General features: G+C 45.2%; 1 protein-coding gene across 1 annotated transcript in view; it reads left to right on the top strand.

Annotated features, from left to right (window-relative positions):
- Nucleotides 1–12958, top strand: part of acsf3 (acyl-CoA synthetase family member 3) — a 61657-nt gene that overhangs the window by 44339 nt on the left and 4360 nt on the right. The window contains exons 11-12 of the transcript XR_013964123.1: nucleotides 1460–1614; nucleotides 12397–12602. The gene's annotated coding sequence lies outside the window, so the exon portion shown is untranslated. The remainder of the gene's footprint in view (nucleotides 1–1459; nucleotides 1615–12396; nucleotides 12603–12958) is intronic.

The following is a 12958-nucleotide window of genomic DNA, read 5'->3' as shown; positions in this document are numbered from 1 at the left end:
TCAAGTAAATGTGTTTCATTACTGTCCACCGAACAGGGCACACTGCAAACTCCCAAGTTCATTGAACTCTTAACAACTCCAAAAAAAAAGACCCCATTTTGAAGTGCAAGGGCACGGCAAGGCCAGGGAAGCTGGGTGGGGGGGGGGGACAAGGTGGGGCACCACAGAAATGGAAGCCGTGGCCGTGGCAGGGAAGAGATCTGAAAATGGAAGCTGAAGCCAGTGGAGCAGGGGGCACGGCCGAGGATAGGTGGTCATGAGTCGAGAGAGGCTGCAGTCTAGTTAGGAGGCTTGGCAGGATGACATGATAACAGGGTCAGGGCTGCACTCAGATGGGGTGGCGTTGGGGGGGCTGAGGTGGAGCGTAAAGGGGTTTGAGTGCTCGTGCACATTGGGGGGGCGGCGGGGGTACGTAGGGAGGGAGGATGGGTATTCCCAGGACTCTAGCTTGATGGAGTACTCGTGCCCTTGAACTACTTCCACCTCTCCCTCTATCTCTCTCACTCTCTCTTTCCTGCACAGACGCGTGCACTCCCGCTCTGCCTGGTGTTTGTTGGAGCGTGGTGGAAGAGGGGTTGTCTGCAGATGGCTGCTTATTGGGCCCCAGGGTCCTGGAGGGTGGGTTATGGGGGACACCAGGGGAGACTGCGTATACGTGCGAGAGATGGCGCTCGGGGAGAAGGGCGAGGGTTTGAACAAACTGGTAATGTTTCACCGCGATAACAAAGGGATATTTCACCAACGTTCCTGTTCCGCTTTGAAGGCCCGCCGTGACTTTACATTCCGGCAGCAAAGTCATGGATGGTTTCCACTTTTCAGGCTGTAAAAGTAATGTAAGAAAAGTCAGTTTTTCTTCCTGTTTGGACAGTGGACACATTACAAGCATAAACTTGTGTTTAGACAAATCGAAGACCTTCTTTAAACCACTTTCTACATGGTATCCCTATTTTGGGCATGTCGTCATATAGGCGGAAATGCTGCAAATGCAAAAATCGTGAAGATGGCTAATCTTCAATGTGACATTTTGTGAGCTTGTGGATTGGCTATTTGCACTGTTCGTATATGGCATAACTGTAGTCTTATGCCATATACCGAGACTACCGGTACATAACCACCTAAGTGGTTAACTGTGGACCAGGTTAAATGTTTGATGTTTAACCTTTCTCTGCACTTAAATTCTCTGCTTCTCGTCTTTTTCCTCACTCTTCTCACTCGGTTGTGCACATGAAAGGTCTCCACCATGAATGATTCTAGCAGAGAGAGAACCACCTTCCATATACTCTCCATAATGAGCAGGTCCAAGTCATCCGACAGCGAGACTGAGATCAATTACCGGTCCATTCACTTGATGGAGTTGTTTCCATGGCAGTCATGAGTCGCACGTCTATTCTTCATTCTACACAATCACAAACACATTAATGTTAATTATAATAATACCAAACATGTATTTTCATTGCAGTGCATGGACCGATTGCAATTAGCCTTTGGCTAGCTGGTGGAGCTGAGAGGAGAGTGGGATGATGGGTGGATGACAGGCCAGGCTCTCCAGCCCCAGGGACACCCTGAGTACAGGCATACATACAGTACACATCAGTGAGCCCATACCCCCACTAGGTCAGTGTGTGTGTGTGTGTGTGTGTGTGTGTGTGTGTGTGTGCCGCCTGCATGTGTACTACTGGTGCCAGTAGATCCAAGATGTTTACATGGAGCTCATGTTTATTCTGCAGCTAGCTGTACTGTGCTGGCTCAGCCTTAGGCTTGATTCCCATTAAACTCCTGCTGACTGTTACTGCAGCTCTCTTTCTCTCTCTGTTTCTCTTCATGCACATCTCATTGCATGGAGCTTGTAGATCTGTTAATTTAAGCAAGTGACACTGTTGTGTGACAGAGTATTATTTACAGTAGCCTTTACAGTACTACATTTGGTCTCTCCATCACTGTCAACTATCTTTTACTCTCTGCTTAGAGTAGGCGTCTCTTTTTGATGCGATTGCAGGAGCCTGGCTAGCCTGGTTTCTGTACATGCATGGTGGTGTGATAATCTACTCTGTACACCTGTGTGTGTGTGTGTGTGTGTGTGTGTGTGTGTGTGTGTGTGTGTGTGTGTGTGTGTGTGTGTGTGTGTGTGTGTGTGTGTGTGTTCGTGCGCGCACGCGTGTGCGCATGAATGCGTGCGCATTTGGGCTCCACTTGAAACTTTTTGGAACACAAGCACGAGTTGAAATAAATAATGGGATCAATACTGAATTATCATGATCTAGCTCTCATAACTTGGCCCGCGCGCCGATGAGGAGAGACAAGGTCATGGGAGAATAAATAGCAGGCAGACTAGCTAATGATCTATCATTCTGGACAAGCGGCTGCACCCAGGAGCGGGCCGGCTGACAAGATCATTAATAAAAGCTGCAGGGAGAGTGATCGATTGGCTTGATGGATGATCAGAGCCACAAATACTATAAAACACCTGGACGTCAGACCCCGTTCCTCTGGAGAGGAGAGGAGTGTGAGGAGGAAGGGGCGGGACAGTCCCACTTCAAATCAAGACCCCAATAGAGATCAGTCGGAGAGAGAGAGAGATACACTGCACTCAGTGCACTGTCACCGAAAATGTATTCTGTGTGTGTGTGTGTGTGTGTGTGTGTGTGTGTGTGTGTGTGTGTGTGTGCGCCTGCGCACGTGCGTGCATGCATGCGTATGTGTGTGCGTGCATGTGTGTGTACAGTGTAGGAGCCCAGTGTGAGAGCATCAGTGTAATTTAAGGAAGATGAGGCAGTCAGCAGGTGTCCCAGTGTACAGGCTGCAGTAGCAGCGCTACACTGGGGTGTAATGGGAGGTATTTATTATTGACCTGCTCACTTCACAGCTTTACTGAGATCAGTGGAGATATCCCCACTCCTCTGAATCCCCACTCTGAAATACAGTAAATATTTTTTTGTTTTCTTTCTTTCTATCTTTCTTTCTTTCTTTCTCTGTCTCTCTCGTCCACACATGTACACTGTTGTTCTAGCCCTACAGTATGTGCAAAGTGCAATATCTCTCTCATCTACACACTCCAAACACTTGAGCGCGAACCCACACACACACACGCCTTACTCAGCAGTTAATCTAGATTCCTAATCTTCTCTAAGAAAGAGAGAGAGGGAGAGAAGGAGAATGAGTTCAGAGAGAGTGTAGTCGCCTTGCATGGCTGCGTGTATCAATATCTGTGCATTGATCTCGCCTTGCCTCTCCTCCGCCATCCGTCCAGATATAGATTGGTTTTCCCAGCAGATATCTGAGCCCAGCATCTGACTGATGGGTGGTATGTATGTGTGGTGGTAGGCTATTGAACCGGGGGGGGGGGGGTGTCCTGCATGCCACAGCAGACAGCACTGTGTAAGGCCTGTTTTATGCTCCGTCGTACAATGCCAAAATAGCAGAGTTACAAGCGCACAACGCATACGTGCATACTGTATTAGCTATTTTAAGTGTGTGACACTGTCATATGGTGAAGTAGTACAGGGTGCAGGTAACGCATACAATATGTTCAGGCACGGTTATTGGTTATGCAAGTGATGCGGTCATGGGTGGGGGTCACTATACTCCAGCGTTTCTCTATCACTGTCTCAATTAGTATGCGTGTGTGTTTGTGTGCATGCGCACACGTGCATCGTGCGTGCGTGCGTGTCTGTCTGCGCTGTTGTCATCAGTGGCTGACCATAAATCAGACACCCCGGGCCTGGGGATCGCCTGCCTCGTGCCTCCACGTGTAATTACAAAGCTGACATTTAAACAGCAGCAGCCATATTTCACTCCCTGCCAGCACTGGACCCAGAGTGGTCTACAGATGGAGTAAAGTTTTCAGGGGGAAAAGAGAGAGAGAGAGAGTAGGAGAAAAATCAATAAGAGGTAAAATGCATTCTAATGCCTTGTTAATGGACCCGCATATTAATTATTCAGCGGTGGCCATTTTATCTGCTCATTAAAGTGGCAGCTCAGAGGAGAAATATGCAGCATTGTTCTGCTCTGCTGCTTTCAGGGTTATTACCAGCGTGTCCTCTCCCCTCTCTAACACTGCTTACACAGCGCTGGACACAATGTTCACAGCATTTGTGTTCTTGTTGTAGAGCTGATTTGCCATTGTTGTCTTTGTCTTACAATACAGATCAATATCTATGTGTCACTGTCTCTTAGTGTCCATGTATCGAGACTGCAATCGAGAAAACAATTCTAAAGACTAGTATAAAGTTAATTAAATGCACTGGAGACTGTAAATGGCTTGTGCAGTGTGAAGTTCAGGCTTTTTTCCCATTTAATTCACTACCTTAATCTCTAGCATAATTTTAATGATAATTGCTGAATATAATTCTGATATATGCTACCATAACTGGTATCCATAATTATGTGTAATTGTGATTGGAATCTTACAAGGAAACATCAGTACATGCATTCTGGTGATATAATTTAGCTTGTATAAAAGGTTCAGTTCAGTTCAGTTTTATTTTGGTCATAGAATAAACATTACGTTATGTACATTATGTATTCATTTCGTCATATTTTTTACATTTTTTGTAGAGACCAAAAGGGTTTAGGCTGAAGCCAATGGCTTATTGTGCCTATCCCAAGGGAGGAAATAAATTGAGCGAAAACAGAAATACACAACAGGAGAAGACAGATTTGATCACACAGAATCCAGAGTCGTACATACTGTAAGAAGAATGTTATTTATACGGTTATTATATAGTTATAACATTACTTTATCATAATAAGTGATTAAGATATGATTAATAGATATACTAGGTTATAATAATGTTCTATACTTATCTATTATTTTAGATTTATATATATTTTTTAAATGTATTACACTTTTTCAGTTTGTTGTCCAAGCCGTTCCAAAGTTTCACACCTCTAACGCTTTTACATCTCCCTTTTGTGTTGGTTCTTGCCTTAGTCCCCTTAAATATGCCGAATCCCCTAAGATTGTACCTGCTCTCTGGAGCCTCGAACAACTCCTGGACACAGCACGGAAGCAGTCTGTTATGTGTTTTATACATTACAACTGCTGTTGAGAGGACTACCAGATCATGCCATTTTAAGGTATGAATAAAAAGTGGATTTGTTGGTGCGTAATAATTGCCGTGATTAATAATTCGGATTGCTTTCTTTTGGAGAAGAAATATGGGGTTAATGTTTGATTCATAGTTGCTCCCCCATACTTCCACACAATAACTGATGTGCGGAAGTACGAGGGAGCAATACAGTAAGTACAGTGATTTTTGGTCCAAAATTGGTTTAATCTTATAGAGTATTGCAATAGTTTTAAAGACTTTGGTTCTTAAATTGCTTATGTGTGTTTTCCAGTTAAGTTTATTGTCAATTATTAACTCCTAAAAATGTACTATCTTTTACTTCGATTTCAACGTCAGCAAACTTTTTGTCTATTTTCCTGTTACCAAAGATGATGAATTTATAGTTTTGCTTAAGTTTAGTGATAATTTATTAATATCGAACATTTTTTTAGAGTTATAAGCTCTTTGGCTCCCCCCTGTGCAATACAGACTTTCGCAAACTCTTTAGCCATGCATTTGCAGTTCCTCGAATACCGTACCTTTAAAAAACAATTAGGAGCAGGCCATGATGTATGGTGTCAAATGCCTTGCTCAGATCAATAAAAACCCCTACAGTATATTCGTTATTGTCAATTGCTGTAGATATATGTTCTACCAATTCCGTGACTGCCATAGAGGTGGACCTGTTTGATCTAAAACCATACTGGTGACTGCTTAGTAAATTGTTTTTTTATCAAGCCTTAGCACAAACAGTTTTTCTAAAATGTTTGAGAATTGTGACAGCAGAGAGTTAGTAGTTTGCAAAATTATATTTGTCTCCATTTTTGAAGATAGGAACAACTTTAGAAGTCTTCATACTGCTTGGGAAGACCCCAGTTAAACAGGATTGATTGCAGATGTATGTGAATGGTGCAACTATACAATTTATGATGTCTTTAATTAGTGCCATATCTATGTCTGTACAGGCTGTACAGTCTGACTTCTTGTTTTTGAACTGCTGAACAATTTCCAGGATTTTTCTTTTGTGTACAATCTTGATGAATTTGGATTCTGCTTGATTATTCTTTCATTTAGAGTAGACCTTATTTCACGCTGTCCATCATTTTGTGCGTCGTCATGTCATTTACCTCCAGGACAACACAGATGTCAGATGTCTATAACCAAAGAAACATTACTTCCATTCTTTAATGTTCTGTCTCAAATAAAATAATTGTCAATCTGACTGTGGAATAAAACGGAATGCGGGGACTCAGTAGACAAGGTGGATGAGGCTAGAGGGCAGAGGGAGGCTATACTATTAGCAGTGACTCAGTAGACAAGGTGGATGAGGCTAGAGGACAGAGGGAGGCTATACTATTAGCAGTGACTCAGTAGACAAGGTGGATGAGGCTAGAGGGCAGAGGGAGGCTATACTATTAGCAGTGACTCAGTAGACAAGGTGGATGAGGCTAGAGGGCAGAGGGAGGCTATACTATTAGCAGTGACTCCGTAGACAAGGTGGATGAGGCTAGAGGGCAGAGGGAGGCTATACTATTAGCAGTGACTCAGTAGACAAGGTGGATGAGGCTAGAGGGCAGAGGGAGGCTATACTATTAGCAGTGACTCAGTAGACAAGGTGGATGAGGCTAGAGGACAGAGGGAGGCTATACTATTAGCAGTGACTCAGTAGACAAGGTGGATGAGGTTAGAGGGCAGAGGGAGGCTATACTATTAGCAGTGACTCAGTAGACAAGGTGGATGAGGTTAGAGGGCAGAGGGAGGCTATACTATTAGCAGTGACTCAGTAGACAAGGTGGATGAGGCTAGAGGACAGAGGGAGGCTATACTATTAGCAGTGACTCAGTAGACAAGGTGGATGAGGCTAGAGGGCAGAGGGAGGCTATACTATTAGCAGTGACTCAGTAGACAAGGTGGATGAGGTTAGAGGGCAGAGGGAGGCTATACTATTAGCAGTGACTCAGTAGACAAGGTGGATGAGGCTAGAGGGCAGAGGGAGGCTATACTATTAGCAGTGACTCAGTAGACAAGGTGGATGAGGCTAGAGGGCAGAGGGAGGCTATACTATTAGCAGTGACTCAGTAGACAAGGTGGATGAGGTTAGAGGGCAGAGGGAGGCTATACTATTAGCAGTGACTCAGTAGACAAGGTGGATGAGGTTAGAGGGCAGAGGGAGGCTATACTATTAGCAGTGACTCAGTAGACAAGGTGGATGAGGTTAGAGGACAGAGGGAGGCTATACTATTAGCAGTGACTCAGTAGACAAGGTGGATGAGGCTATACTATTAGCAGTGCGTGCTTGGAGTTGGGAGAAGGAGGTGAGGTGGATTTGTTAGAGGGGGGGGAAAATTAAAATTCCTCTTTGGCCTGCTGTCAACCTGCGTATGCTGGCTGCTCAGAGGAGCTGCGTGACAGGATTCCTAATGACACTGCAGCAGCCATTGCCACAAATTGCTTTGACTTGATTTATTTCTCCTTCTTTTACCACCACCGTTCCTCCTCCCTCCCTTCCCTCCGACACTGCCATTCAAGCATTCAGTCTCTGGCGTGCGAGCACACACACACACACACACACACACACACACACACACACACACACACACACACACACACACACACACACACACACACACACACAACGTCTCCTCTTCAGCACCATGCCAGTGGCAGAGAACATCTGTCTTTGGGTCCCCCTGCCACACAGTGTTATAGTCAGTGTAGGTCGCTCAGTCGAGTGACCGGTCTGGAACGGCCTCTGGGCAGAGCAAACCACAGCTGACTGGGGGATGGGCGTCTAAGCGTAAACTTGTCCCCAGGTCCATCCTACTTGCCTGCCCCACACCATGCACTTTCTGATAAAGACTGGGTCTGGGTCTAAAGCAATAAAAGTATTTAATAATTCCGGTAATCTACAATCAATTTTCAAAACCAATGATGATGGCATTCAGTCGTTTGATATTTGGTTATTTTACACATCTTGGTTATTTCTAATGATTACTACAGTACGGTCAATCATAATTGCCCATGCTCCGTGATTGGTGGCAGAGCGTGTCAGCTCTGCCAAATTAATGTATTTAGCCGCAGAACCTCATCTGAAAATATGTTGTGCCAGGGAACCCCATACAAGATTTGTTAAATTAGTTGAAGCCTATTTAGCTTGCTGCTTATTGGAAATGGAAGTCCAAAAATAAATTGTAGGCGCTTGGGTGGCGCAGTGGTAAAGTGCCTGCCCACCACCATGGAGGTTGTGGGTTCAAATCCACCATGGTGCCTCCGGCTTTATCGAGCGTCTCATATACGAACATAATTGGGGGAGGGAAGCCGGCGGCGAGGGTGAGAATTGTCACTGCATGTAAATCCTACGGCTGGGGCAGCACCTGTCAGCAGGAGGATTAGGACCAAGGCTCTACATCCTTTTGGTGGGGCTCACTGAGTCAGTTTAGGACAATAGCAGTGACAATGTGTGTGGGGAGGATTCGAGAGATTTTAAGTTAAATTTCATATTTGTGAATGTAAATGACAAACAGATGACAGCTTCCTGTGATTGACTTTTAACGTGCGGAAGTACGGACTTCAGAGCATTCAGAGATTGTGGAAGAGTTGTCTGACTTGAGAGACTGTCTGGCAAGTTGTTCAACTTTCCCTGTTTCTCTCTCTCTCTCTCGCGTTGTTGTTCTGATAAGCTCTGTGGATTTGATTTGCCGCTTTGCTCGTGTTGTTCTGTTATAATTTGTGATCCATATTTCCACGCTGGTGCACGACCATGCACAGATATTTCTCTTTCATTCTTGCAGCGCCGTCTGCATAATCAACAGTGATGCATCCCTATATATGCTCAAACCCCGTTGTTTGGCCACTTTTTTTAATCTCCTCACATTTAGACTGTTTAAATTGTTTCAGTTGAGTTAAGCTCCTATTTACCTTAACCAATGTGGAATGCTATCAGAGGCAGCAGGCGGTACTCTGCAGTCAGCCAGCAGATAGCTTGTTCATGCAGGGAAAGCCCAGATAAGGAGGTTGAGGAGGGAATACTGTTTAATCAAACAGTGAAGCACAGGGGAGGTGAGAGCAGGGAGCCAGGTGTGTTTAAAGGACATTTTGCTTCCACTTTTCGGTGTCTCTCTTTTACTCGCTCTCTGTCATATACTCTCTTACTCTGAATGTCTTTTCATTTTTCCATTTTCATTCTCTCTCTCTCTCAATCATTCCATTTCTATATCTCCCGCCGTCTCTCTCTATCTGTATAACCCCCTCATTCCCCCTTCCTCTGTATGCCCTTTTCAGCAGCAGTGGCTGAGGTATTTATCATCTTTATACCTGGAGGTTTGAGGGCCATGCGTTGGGCCTGATAGATGGGCCAGCCACTGATGTGCAGCCACCTCAGGAGACACAAACCAGACAGCTATTTAGTGGCTGAACAAGACACATTGCTTTTCTTTTATTGTTTTCAAACTGCCAGGAGTGTGTGTGTGTGTGTGTGTGTGTGTGTGTGTGTGTGTGTGTGTGTGTGTGTGTGTGCATGCGTGTGCGCGCGCGCGTGTGTGTGTGTGTGTGTGTGTGTGTGTGTGTGTGTGTGTGTGTGTGTATCTGGGGGGGGTTGAGAAACAACAACAACAAAGAAGAAGGTGACAGATGCCCTCCTCCTTGTCCAGAAAAGCCCACAAGAAGCGTGAGCACAGGGCCCCGGGTGACGGGTCTCACGTGCTGTTGACATCCACTGCGGCAGAGGGCCCTGGGTCTCACCATGCTGTTGACATCCACTGTGGCAGAGGGCCCTGGGTCTCACCGTGCTGTTGACATCCACTGTGGCAGAGGGCCCTGGGTCTCACCGTGCTGTTGACATCCACTGTGGCAGAGGGCCCCGGGTCTCACCGTGCTGTTGACATCCACTGTGGCAGAGGGCCCTGGGTCTCACTGTGCTGTTGACATCCACTGTGGCAGAGGGCCCTGGGTCTCACCGTGCTGTTGACATCCACTGTGGCAGAGGGCCCTGGGTCTCACTGTGCTGTTGACATCCACTGTGGCAGAGGGCCCCGGGTCTCACCGTGCTGTTGACATCCACTGTGGCAGAGGGCCCTGGGTCTCACCGTGCTGTTGACATCCACTGTGGCAGAAGGTCTCACTGTGCTGTTGACATCCACTGTGGCAGAAGGTCTCACTGTGCTGTTGACATCCACTGAGGCAGAGGCCCCAGGTCTCACCGTGCTGTTGACAAATCTCTAGCCCTCTGACAATGATGACTGTGTTATAGCATACTGTACATAAAGCACTCAGACACAATCCCTCCCTGCTATGGAGACTGCTAGGCAGCATGGGAGCTGAGCACCCTTGGCAAGAGCACACATGTAGCCAGGAGTGTGTGTGTGTGTGTGTGTGTGTGTGTGTGTGTGTGTGTGTGTGTGTGTGTGTGTGTGTGTGTGTGTGTGTGTGTGTGTGTGTGTGTGTGTGCGCGCGCTCGCGTGACTGTGCGTGCGTGCGGAGAGAGTGAGAGAGAGAGAGATTGTACAGTATATTTTCTGTGCATGTGTAAATGCTTTGCTCATGAGTGCTTTGTCTGTGCAAAATTGTATTGTGTGCAGAGTAGTTTCTCGCTGAAACCTGCATGCCACTGATTAGCAATTTATGAATCTGGCTATTATAGCTAATGGCAATGTCATTTAGAAAACCCACTCAGTTGTTCACCATGGGCGAGAGGAAAAGTAGAAGCAATGCATTCCCAGGCAGCGCTGTGTGCCAATGGGTACTGCAGAGAGAAGCACACACCACAACACTTATATTAGTAGCTCTGTAACACAAAGGAGCCACCAGCATGGCATATCATGTTCAGTTCACCCAGCAGAACGAAGCCCTTCACGTGTGACTTGTAACCTGGCTCTTGTTAAAGGTGTCCTGCTGTCCTCTGGCCATAGAGACAAACTCATGGGATTCTTTATATAGCCTAGTCAGCATGCAGAACAAAATACACATAGTGAAATACTCACTGTTAATACAATTGTCGTTTTTTTTTTCATAGTTAAGCACTTCAGCACTCACAATGAGCTTGTCAATTTGTTATTTTCAAAAATAAATTGACTAGGGGTGCCAGGTTGACAGTGGTTAAATGTACTGTGCCGAGACGGGAAGGCAGTGCACCTGGTGCACATCGCTATTGCCGGGCAGAATCCTCTTATCTCCATGTTTGTCTCTTTTTTTCTTTTTTTTTTTGTCATACTATACTATACTATAGTATAGCATAGTGTCACAACAGTAGCTGATCTACCAGCTATTTATTCTATCTATGATGTTTTTTATATGAAAGTGAAAGTGTCTTTTGTCCACACACGTCTCATATTTGCCATTGACAATGAAAGGAGAAATGAGGTCAAATGTCTGTTTGTGGCAACACAAACATTAAATGCCGTTGACCATGATGATTACGTCATATGTAGACCAGCAAATCGGCTATAACCAAACATAAGTTCAGTTGTTCATGAGATCTCATGAACAACTGATTGTTGGTTTGGCACATGAGAAACTAACGTATGTAATTAGGAAGAAACCCGCTGTATTCTATTATTCTATAAGATATGGGAGAAGTTTTTGGACTTCATTAAGCGAGGTGATATTGAAGAGGCTTTGGATGTGTAGTGGTTAATTGGAGTGGTCAGCTGTGGGGTGTGGGTAGGGAACTGTGAGGGACATTGTGCATTTGTTTGTTTAACTGTAATGTGTTTTTTTTGTTATTGCGAACGCAGTGAGCACTTAATATGAGACCTAGCAGATCATGTCTGTCTGTCTGTCTGTCTGTCTGTCCGTGTGTCTGTCCCGCTATCCAAATATGGAGTGTGTTGCATCAGCAATCACTCAGCTCCATATATGGGCACGAAAGGGGCCAGGTCCACTCAGCTCCATATATGGGCACAAAAGGGGCACCATATAAGGAGTCCCCAAAGCAGCTATACGTCCAAAACCCAAATATGTACGAGCTGCGTTCGCTTCCCGCGTTTGCGCGTCTTACTCGTTATTATTATATATTTTAAGTATTTATGGACATTATTTCTTCTTCGAAGATTTTGTTTTGTATTTGTGCTGCCATGGGGATGTGGGGGGGGGGGGATATATGTGTATAATACCTTTGAAAACATGTTTAAAAAAACAAAAAAACAAAACTAAAACTATGCGTTGTCACAAAAATCGAAAACAAATAAAAAACTAGCAAATAGACACTTCATTCATTGTCAATATGGGAATTTAATGTTTGTGTAGGACAAAGTCTGTGGACTGACACCAAAAGCTGGATATAAGTCAAAACTAATAAAGCTAAAGTATAACCAGCAAATCCCTAAACTATTATAACCGTGCGCCCCAACAGGCACAACAAGGCCAACTACAACATCTACGCGGAGGACCCCGGCGGGAGCCTCCACCAGGGGGCGTCCTCCAGCGCGGCCCCCCTCTACGAGAACCAAACATCAGTCCAGCGCCCCGCCGTCGCACTACGTTAACAACGACGAGGCGGCGCGCCTCCGCGAGCGCTCCGAGCAGAGCCGCCGCGGGGCCAACCTCCAGTTCTTCCAGGTAGGGCCAAATTCCGAAAAGTCCAAGAGCCGCCAGCAAAAAAAATGTTAGTGTTATTTTTACTAATTTATTTACGAATGTATTTTGTAACAGACTACATGACTAGTCTAAAAATTAAGGAAACGCACAGTAAAAAGCCACGTTTCCATCTATAAGGCATTTAGCACATTTTGGGCGGGAACCACTTTTGGTGTATGTACATGCAATGCGTTTTGAGCTCGTAGATTGTCTATTTTTGCTTTATTTGAATTGAAATCCTAAAATAATTTCTGCTATTTTGGAGAAATTGGAATCCTGAAAAGTTTTTATTTAACTTCAAATGCCTTTCATTATAGTTACGTTAACTTTATGAACTA

The sequence above is a fragment of the Protomyctophum bolini genome (assembly GCF_963924005.1).
Source record: "Protomyctophum bolini genome assembly, chromosome: 1".
Taxonomy (NCBI): domain Eukaryota; kingdom Metazoa; phylum Chordata; class Actinopteri; order Myctophiformes; family Myctophidae; genus Protomyctophum; species Protomyctophum bolini.
The sequence above is the reverse complement of the archived record's forward strand: the minus strand, read 5'-3'. Positions and strand labels throughout refer to the sequence as shown.